A 10,862-nucleotide genomic window follows, 5' to 3' on the forward strand; every position below is an offset into this window, starting at 1 on the left:
AGTGCAAACCCTTGCCAGCAGTTGTTTAATATCTCTGCAGTTAGTGATAAGCCTATCATGTATCAGTATCATGATGAGCGCTTGTCATGTTTAAAGATTTAGTTTGTAAAATATGATCATAATTTGAAAGTAACTCCAAAAATATAGGGGGCAACATATCACCACAGTAACCGACAACTGCTGTGGCACCAGTGGCCCTAGAGACCGTAGATTGCAGAGGGAGTCAACAAGGGCAAAAGAGGGACTTAACTGTAATTATTGTGTTGACATTTAGGGGTTAATGTTCATGTATTACATTTAATGTTTAGAGAGCTTGGGAAATGTAGTTACCTCGCCTCAGGGATACATCTCCCAGCTGAAACAACATTCAGGGCATGTAGCAGGCGCTTTTGTCCAAAGCGACTTACTGTAATTCATACACTGATGGCAGTGCTGACCCGCACATCAGGAGCAGTTTGGGGTTCAGTATCTTGCCCAAGGACACTTCAACATGCAGACCAGGGGAATCGAACCAGCGACCTTCTGGTAGTGAGACGCTGGTTCTACCCCTGAGCCACAACCACCCAATTATTACATGCTAACTTCAGTAGACATCTGTGTAACACAGTACAAAGACGTCTTTGACAGAACGTCAACACTGTTGTTTCTTCACATTCTGTTCATAATGTTAGTTTATTTCTTCAGTGTTTTACACTAAAATTCTGGCCAAATCTTACACATTGTCCCTTTAACTAATTCCACTCAAACATGTGCCTATACCTCATTCATATAGAACCATTTCCACATATTAAAATGAAAGCTCAGTCTGAATGTTTAAATGGCTGTTCATTGTTCCCATTGGTCATACTGGGTCTGTTATCAGCACTATTAGTCCTAATACTCTGGCCTTCATTTTGTTGGTCTGCTCTGTTTATTTAGATTCAGCCACTAAGAATTAAAACATTGCCTCTCTCCCAACCGGGGCACAAACATACAAAAGCAATAACAAAATTGATGGGGGAGAGAAGTGTACATATAAAAAGTAAGGGGAAGTAACTGAGGGGGGAGAGCACAGTTCAGACACATTATTATTTAGTGTAGTCATGGATGAATCACTTAACAAACCTGTTAGGTACAGATACAGGGCCCCATGGAGGCAAAGGGGAGCTTCAAAGCCACCTCTGTGTTGCTTTGCAGAAAAAAGCAAAGTCACAAAAAGTTTATCCCATTTCATTATTACTGTTCCCAATTACGTGCAGTTCAAGGAGGCTCTGCATCCTCTGTAGTTTATCCCACTCAGATTTGGTCAACTACCTTGTGCTCCTGTCAGCCCAGAGTCACCTTTACAGCCTCTTGGTTCTGGTACACTGCCCAGTCAAAAAAAAAATCACACAGTCTTGTATTTCCTTGAACCGCCTTTAGCTTTGATTACAGCACACATTCACTGTGACATTATTTTGATAAGCTTGTGCAATGTCACAACATTTATTTCCATTCAGGGTTGCATAAATTTTTCGCCAAGATCTTGCATTGATGATGGGAGAGTTGGCTGCTGCGTAAAGTCTTCTCCAGCACATCCAAAAGATTCTCAGTGAGGTTAAAGTCTGGACTCTCTGGCCAATCCATGCGTGAAGATGACGTCTCATGCTCCTTGAGCGACTCTTCACAATTTGAGCCTGATGAATCGTGGCATTGTCATCCTGAAATATGCCCGTGTCATCAGGGAAGAAAAAAATCCATTGATGGAAAAACATGGTCATTCAGTATATTCAAGTAGTCAGCTGACCTCTTTTTTTGGGCACATAACATTGCTGAACCTAGACCTGACCAACTGAACCAACCCCAGATCATAACCCTGCCCCCACAGGCTTGTACGGTAGGCACTCATCCGCCTCACTTCTTACCCTGATGCACCCACTACTCTGGAACAGGGTAAATGTGGACTCATCAGACCACATGACCTTTTTCTATTGCTCCAGAGTCCAATCTTTATGCTCCCTAGCAAACTGAAGCCTTTTTTTCTCAATAGCCTCACTGATAAGTGGTTTTCTTAAGGCTACACAGCTGTTAAATCCTAATCCCTTGACTTCTCCTCACATTATGCGTGTGGAAATGTTTTTACTTTCACAATTAGAGACAGCCATGAGTTCTTCTGTTAATTATTTACCATTTGATTTCACCAAACGTTTAAGTGATCTCCCATCACGAGCATTCAAGATTTTTTTCCAACCACATATCTTCCTCGAAGATGATGGCTCACCACTATCCTTCCAGGTTTTAATAATAGGTGGACAGTTCTTAACCCAATTTTAGTAGTTTCAGCAATCTCCTTGTACCGCTTTTCCACCAAAATTAGCGGGTCTACACAGGTTTTTTAAACGCAGGTAAACCTGCTAAAATAACCTTTTGACCCCCTTCTCACAAGTTTTATCTGAAGCTTTACGTTGTACGTCGCTGACATCACATTTCACATCACAAATGCACCAGAAACAGTTGTAACAGAAGAGAAAAAACAATAGACCCATTATGAAAGAAGCGTTTGTAAAAATGGTGGATAAATAGTTTTGAGTGTCACAACCCCCACGAAATGACTTGTTTAAATGTCATAATTTGAGCCATTCGGTCCAATAACATCTGGAAAGTCTAGAAAAGCCTCATGATCAAATTATTTTAACCCCATTCAAGTTAGCCAGGTGCTGAACCAGAAGTCAGCCGGCTCGGTCAGTGATCCCGATATTTTCATAGACCAATGGAAGGCTTTTACCTACTGGCTTAGTTAAATCCAGGTGGTGACTTTTTTTTGGCCAGGCACTGTTCTGGTTGAAATATCCTGTATGGGTTGCTCTTTCTGTTCCCTTGTTACTGTTTTCTGCTGGTGTAGTTCCCCCGTATTGCCAGGCTGCTGTTTTAAAATGTCCCACAATCTTGCAGCACTTAATGTGTCACCGAACTAGCTGTCACCAAGGAAAACAGTAGCTCTCTGCAACATGTGAGTTTCCCAGACATGTTCTTCAATGTAACCCCTGGTTTACAGCGGGCGCGTGTCTATGACGTAACGTGTGCGCTATTTTACTCCGTTCTCCACACAACTGCATATCCCACCAAGAGTGTTACAGAAGCAGAGTGTGCTGCTAGCTGATACAATAGACCTCCTGAGATTTCTGTTTATTTTGTCACATTCTTGATTTTTGTGCTTCTACCACGGGTGAGTAGCTAGGCTACATACCTAAATGTAAATGTAGTGGCGCAGCTGGTGGAAACATGAGCATTGACTAGAACGGCCACGATCGGCTTCAGTGACCGTAACGCGGCCGTGACGGTGGTATATAGGGGCAAGGTTTCTCATTTTGGCCTCCATTTTTCAAAAACGATCTGATTTGACTGTGGTATTGAACTCACTGGGCCTCTGCACTAAGTGCAAGTATGACCAGAGTGCCTGGTGACCAACTAGCTACAGGGTGGACAATGCAAATTAAGTTTCCCCACACTGTCAATGATGAAGTATGAATTAAATTACTTTTCCAAAATGAAATGCACTGATATCCCTCTAATATCACACACTTACTATTTGTAAATACCACAACTATGTGACTGTGCTTGATGGGGTGATGTGTGGGGTTACCTGCACTCTGTCACCTGTACTGCACCGTGGAGGTATCAGATGAGGACCCAGTCTATGTGGAGAGGTTCAAGACTGCCTTTAAGAAGGACCCATCTAAATACCAAGCTAACATCAATAAAGGATGTTTCAAGGACTACCAAGGCAAGAGAGAGAAGAGGTGGGACCAGCCTTGAGGCACTGCTGCAAGAACCCAGCAGAGCTATTCCACAGTCCTCAGAGGAGCCAGCAGAGAAGAGGACGACCCTCCTACCACTGGATGAGAACAGGAGGTTTTACAGGTCTCCCAGCCTCCATGAAGCAGAGCCTGGCATCAGCATGGAAGAGTTCCCATTCCAGTGGTGGTTGACTCATGCAGGAGCACAACTATATGCCCTGACTTGCAAACATCTGGCTACCCCTGCCCCTACTTCTGTCCCTTGTGAGAGATTATTCTCACTTGTAGGTAACATAGTTCAAAAGAGAAGAGGGAAGCCTTTAACTTTGAGACCGTAAACAGGCTGGTTTTTCTCAGCAACTGGCTGAAGGAGAAGTAAGTGGTATCATGAGACAGATGGGTTCATGCTTTACGTATATGTTTATGTAACGCCTTGTGTCTTAAACTGTATATACACTAACTTAAACTAACTTAAACTATATATAACTGTTGATCTATTGCCTACTGTATACTTATAAGTAGTTTTTGTTTAGTTTTTTTTTTTGCATCTAAAATATGACAGTTTGATACATGACAATCAACAACATCAAGAATTAAACAAGAAACTCATGTTAACTTCATCCAATCACCTGCCAAGTATGAATTTTTAAAGTTGCTGTCCTTTTCCAAAAAGTTTACAATGGTGCCTTTCCAGATGGTTGTGTATAACAAACCATCTGGTGTGTCAAGTTAAGATTATGGATCAATGCTGTCCACCAGTGTCATCCAAACACCAAATGAGGGAATATCTTCTGGAATAATGGTGTTCTGTCCCTCCAGTTAAAGGTATAGTTGGTAATCCTGTTCAGAAACACTTTTTGTTATACTGGGTGAAATGGTCTTGCCACCCTGAGAGTAGTTCATACATATTGGGTTAGAAAAAGGAACGAAATTAATCAGACCTCTGTGGCAGCTGCAGGCCTGTAAAAACTCTGACCAATCCCTCCCCTCTCGGTCCGAATTGAAAGAACCAATCAGATGCCTTCATGTCTCGTCCTGCCTGCACCCCCCTCTGTCCCCCCCCCCCTCCCTGCGCGCACTCATCACGTGTCGCCGTTGCCGGATATATTCAGCACACTCCATATGGAGTTAGCAGGAGATCCACACTCCAGGTTAGAAGGTGGCGGTAATGCACACCTAAAAGTTGTTTGCCAACAGCCATAAAACAACAGAAGAAGAAGAGTTAGCAGGAGAGAACAATGGCAGAGAAAATGCAGCCAAAAGTAGCACTTCCAGAAGTGATGCAGAGGTTGCTGTCTTTCTGTTGGACAGGTAATTAGTTGTTTTGCTTCAGGGGGATTTGTTATTTTCATGAAATATGTAATGTTAGCCAACTTAGCTACTTTTGTAGCTTGTATTAGCCCAATGCTAACGGCTCTCCTCTGCCCTGCTGACGGACTGTCTGATGCGCGTTCAAGTTTGTGGGGGCGGGGCTTTGGACGGAGCACTGACGGGAGGGGGAGAAGGGGATGGAGCTTATGCTGCCTTCATGTGCTATGGTACAGATGGTATTTTCCACTTGTGATCTGGTATTTACCAGTGCGTTGTGTTCATGTGCTTTTGTTGTTGTACAGAGAAAATAAAGATGGTGGACACACAGATTCAGGCTTGTTAGCATCTGCTCTGGGGAGGTAAAACCAAACCATAACGGTATTTTAAAAACTGACACCGAGTGTTAAGGCATCATATTACAATTGTCAATGGAGCAACACTTTATAGGCTACAAAAACTATCCACTAACAGTAGCAAAACACGTTTAGTAGTGTACATTGCTTACCATTCACGAATCTTCCGTTGCTCGCCGCCATGTTGAAAAGGTGAAAGGTTATCTCATCTCGGCAACTCGGGCATCAAAAAATTCTACGAGTTGCCCAGTGGAAAATACCACATGAGAGGGTGTTCATGTGCACTTTTCACGTCGTCTTTTGGTATTTACCATAAATACCATAGCACATGAAGGCACCATTAGACGAGGTGCCACTTTCAAATCTTGCTAGCTCTCCAACATTACCAACTATACCTTTAAGTTCGAGGGACTTGAAGAATCATGGTGCCACGGTGCGTTGAAGCTGTTCTGGTGGAACATGGTGGCTACCACTTAAGCAAGACACTACGCTAGAGTGTGCTCTGTATCTGCTTGGGTGCAGACGCTTTTCTGCTTGCTCTCGCTTCTGCTTGCCTTTTTTCCACTATTATTCTTTTTTTCTTCACTGAGAGATTACAAGCAGTGACTCCTGGATATTTAGAAACCACTGGGAGCATAATTAATTGGAGATAAAGTACATTGCTGGCTCATTTCAAAATTTTTTCTGAACTCTTCAACACTTTCTGAACGAGGCCTAAGAGGTAGCACAAGCCTGTTAGCAGCTAACTAGCAAGCTAATTAGCAACAGGATGCCACCCTTCACCACTGACGACTTCCACAAACTCATGCAGAAGATCACTTTGTTGGAAACCAAAATCCACAGATTAGAAGTTAATGTGGAGGTTAACGGACTGTGTGGAAATGAAACCACTCTTCCTTTCAGCGGAAAAGAGAACGCTAACACACAGATACCTAGCACTGATAAGAAACGGGAGAGCTGTGATCTCCGCAGTAAATCTTCACATGGAAGTCCTCCCTGGAACACTCTTGGGGCAAAGCTGAAAAAGAACTCTGCTCCTTGGAACATGGATGGAAGAATAACAGGAGGAACCGTCCACCCAGAGATCTCTGATGCTACCGGCTGGCCAGCACTACCATCCTCTTCCTCCTCTACTCCAATGCAGAGCAGGGCACAGCCGTGGTCAGCTGCTAAAGGAAAGACCAACAGCAAACATCCCGTGCAACAAACTGTCAAAATGCAAAACAGATTTGCTCCACTACGCCGAGATTCTGCATCTCCATCTGATGACCTGCACCACTCATCGCCACAGAGAAGGGTAAGGTCTGAACGTAAATCAGAAGCTAACAGGCCGCAGGCAAAGCTAACGACTGGGCCCCAAACTCTGATTGTGGGAGATGCCACTGTTAAAGATGTGAAATTCATGTGCGGTGAAAACATGAAGGTTCTCTGTTTTCCAAAGGATATGGTTCCTGACATGACAGCGAGAATCCCTGGTATTGTTGCAGCAAATCCAACTGTCAAAAAGATCATTTTGCATACGGAGATGAATGATATTGTGAAGCAGCAGTCTGAAATGCTCAAACAAGATTTTACTGATCTGTTGAACGCAGTCAGCTCCCTGGATGTTGAGGTTTTAATTAGTGGCCCCCTTCCACCAGTCAGAAGAGCTGCTGAGAGATTCAGCAGATTGATGGCACTGAACACATGGCTTTCCAAAGCATGTAATGTCCATTCTATGTATTTTTTGGACAACTTAAATTTCTTTTGGGGCCGCAGACATCTTTTTAAGCAAGATTGACTCCTAAATAGGTCAGGAGTCCAATTGTTTATGTCCAACATATCTTTCTGCCTGCGTCACCAATCTGTTCCCTCCACCAAGGACAAGAGGCAAGACAGGCCGAAACAAACAGGAGATAATCACGAAGGAAACCGAGCACAGCCCCCAGCTGAAGTGAGCTTCACTCTTGAGAGACGCCAGGGTGAACAGGAAGAGGACTCTCTCTGTGAGGTTCAACTGTCTACTCCACCCCAAACCCCACCCAGTTCACCATCTACTGGGGGCATGTTGTCGCCTTCGTCCCCCCTCATGGAGTTCACTGACCAAATGAACAAGCTGGTTATCGCTGGGACACAGTTTACCCCCCGCCCTACTGCAATTTTCTCTCCTGAAACACCCTCGGCCTTCGGTAAAGTTAGGACACGCACCACCCCCACCCCTTCCATACAGGCATCATCCTCCCCAAGCTGATAAGAGCTCAGCACACTTAGATCTTTCTGTCTCTGACTGCTGATGTTTTATGGGCCCAGGCTCTAAAGATGTCACTCCTGACTATTTCCAGCGAAAGTCGGGGCCCAGTGTACTAGAAGCTTCTTCAGTTCATGTTATGACCGGTAATAGAAAAAGAATGTTTAAATTGCCAAGAAACAGGGTAATGTCAAATTTAACATTTGTCCCATGTCAGCTACAGTCAGTCCATAGTTGTATAGATACTGCTTCTAGCACATTGAATCTAGCAGTATTAAATGTCAGGTCATTAGCATGTAAATCATTTTTTTGTGTTCAATATCTTTATTGAGTTTTCTACAACAAAAACAACATACAAAAATATAGAGCACAGGCTAGGGAGACAAGAGTGGAAGGTTATGCCATATGTAACAAAAATAAAGTAGTGCAGTTTCAGTTCCTTCACATATACAACATGCCAGTATAAGTAGCCAAATATACATAATATATTATATAAACACATACAGACGTAGACAGCCACAAAAACAAACAAACCGTGCTGTCAGACGAAAACAACCATAACAACAAGAACAACAGGGGATGGGGCCAAGTCATTCATAAGCAAAAGAATCGTATATGGTATACAGAAATAAGAGTGGGGGGAGTACCCCCCAAAGACAGCATCCATTTTTTTACATTCCACTACAGCAGCATCACTAACATCAAGTGCATAGTAACTCAGGTAGCCCGCTATGAGTTAATCCATACTGTGTTTTCTCACTTATGGTCCACCAGGCCCTTCAACACAATCGCAGCTAGTCTTGTACCAATATAAGTCAGAAATGGGGACCAGATCCTATAGAAAACCTGAGTCATACATCTGGACCTGTATGTTAGGTATTCCATGGGTAACATGTCAAAAATAACCTTATGCCATCCAGCTATAGTGGGGGATTTACAGTCTATCCACCTAAGCAATATGTTCTTCCTTGCACAAAAAGTGAGAATAGAGAAGAGTCTTTTGGAATGTGCACTTTTTAAGTTGTGTGTCCGCCAGTCCAAACAATAGGCACATCGGGTCTTTTTTAGGTTTAATGTCAAAAATTAAATGTAGTCGATTTTCTACATCTTGCCAGCATTTATCAATATGTCTACAAGTCCAGACACAATGAATAAAACTCCCAACCTCGACATTACACTTAGTGCATAATTCTGACTTACTGTTATCCAGTTTGTGTCTAAACTGGGGAGTGATCTGTAAACGGTGAAGAAGTCTAAATTGGGTTTCTCTTGTCCTATTACAAACCGAGATATTGTTTGCTGATTCCCATATCCGTTCCCATACCGCCTCGTCCACATCCACATTTAGATCATTATTCCAGTCTCTGCTCGTGAAAGCAGGTTTACCTTTGTCAAATTTAGTGAGTGCCTGATATCCAAGACCCAGAATACCTTTTTTCTTGCCAGCAGTGACTATCTTTTCCAATGGGGACAGTTGGTAACAAATCCCTGTGTCTTTTTGGCTGTTTAAAAAACTCCGTATCTGAAGATACCTAAAAAACTCATTTCCTAAGAGGTTGTACTTTTTACACACTTGACTGAATGATAGCATCTCATTCTTTTCATACAAGTGCCCAGTAGTAAGGATGCCTTTACTTCTCCATACCTCAAAGCCCCTGTCTTTAGTGCCAGGACAAAAATCTATGTTGCCCCATATCGGTGAAAGGGAAGACAGCTGTCCCTCAAGACCCTCCAGTTTCCTTATATCCTTCCAGGCCTTGATGGTTGCATTTATAATCACATTGTTCACAATAGAATTTTTTATCTTTTTTTGTTCAGATGCAAACAAGAGACCACACAAGGGATAACCAACCTGTGAGGACTCTAAGTCCAGCCATGTAGATTCACTATCATTTTTGATCCAGTCAGCAATGTAACGCAGCTGTGAGGCCAGCTGGTACAACCTGATGTTAGGGACTGACAGGCCGCCTTTTTCTTTAGGCTTCATAAGTCTGGCTAAGCTCATACGGGGTCTTTTTCTGTTCCATATAAATGCACTAAATCGACCGTTCAATTCTTTGATCGCTTTTTTAGAGAGCAGGATTGGGAGCATCTGAAAAACATACAGAAGTTTAGGTAAAGTATTCATCTTAATTAATGAAACCCTGCCTAACATGGATAGTGGTAAGGAAGTCCATCTGTCAAGGTCCTCGCATATACGTTTAAGTAAAGGTGTAAAATTGGCCGCATACAATTGGTGAAGGAATGGCGTTACCGCAATACCTAGATATGTAAAGCCCTGTGGTGTCCATCTGAGTGGGTAAGAAAAAGGGGGTGATATGTTTGTGTTGCGGAGACCACCTAAAGGAAGTGCTTCTGATTTCGAGAAATTTATCTTGTAACCTGAGAATTGACTGAAGGAGTCGATCAGGTCTAGCACTGCTGGTATTGAGACATCTGGCTTGGTAAGAAACAGGAGAACATCGTCAGCATACAAAGATATTTTATGAGTCTTTTCACCAACTGAGATACCTGAGATAGAAGGGGTTCGCCTGATAGCCTCTGCCAAAGGCTCGATAGCAATTGCGAATAGTAATGGGGACAGAGGGCAACCCTGTCTAGTACCCCGGCCTAGCCGGAAATAAGGCGATCTCTTGCCATTAGTTAATACGGCTGACAATGGGTTGTCGTATAGTAGCTTTACCCAGCTAAGAAATGCTTCACCTAGGCCTAATGTCTCCAGAGTAGAAAAGAGATATGGCCATTCGACCCGATCGAAAGCCTTCTCTGCGTCCAGACTAACAACTATACAGTCAAGTTTCCTAGATTGGGATAGCTGGATAACATTGAGAAGCCTCCTCATATTACTACATGAATTTCTACCAGTAATAAATCCTGTTTGGTCGTTATTAATAATACAAGGCAAGACTGTTTCCAGACGCAGAGCAAGGGTCTTAGACAACAACTTAAGATCTGTATTTAACAAACTTATAGGCCTATAAGATGCACATTCGTCATCAGCCTTTCCTTTCTTCAGTATAAGGCTAATATTGGCCTCCGTTAATGACCTTGGAAGAGATCTATTTTTCAATGAATCATGAAACATATTAAGCAGGGGTTGTATAAGTAATGAATTAAATTCTTTATAAAACTCACAACCAAACCCGTCCGGGCCTGGTGCTTTGCCTGCTCGAAGAGCGTTTAGAGCAACCTTAACCTCCTGCTCTGTTATTGGTC

This window comes from Pagrus pagrus (genome assembly GCF_965226575.1).
Source record: "Pagrus pagrus genome assembly, chromosome: 11".
NCBI classification, from domain to species: domain Eukaryota; kingdom Metazoa; phylum Chordata; class Actinopteri; order Spariformes; family Sparidae; genus Pagrus; species Pagrus pagrus.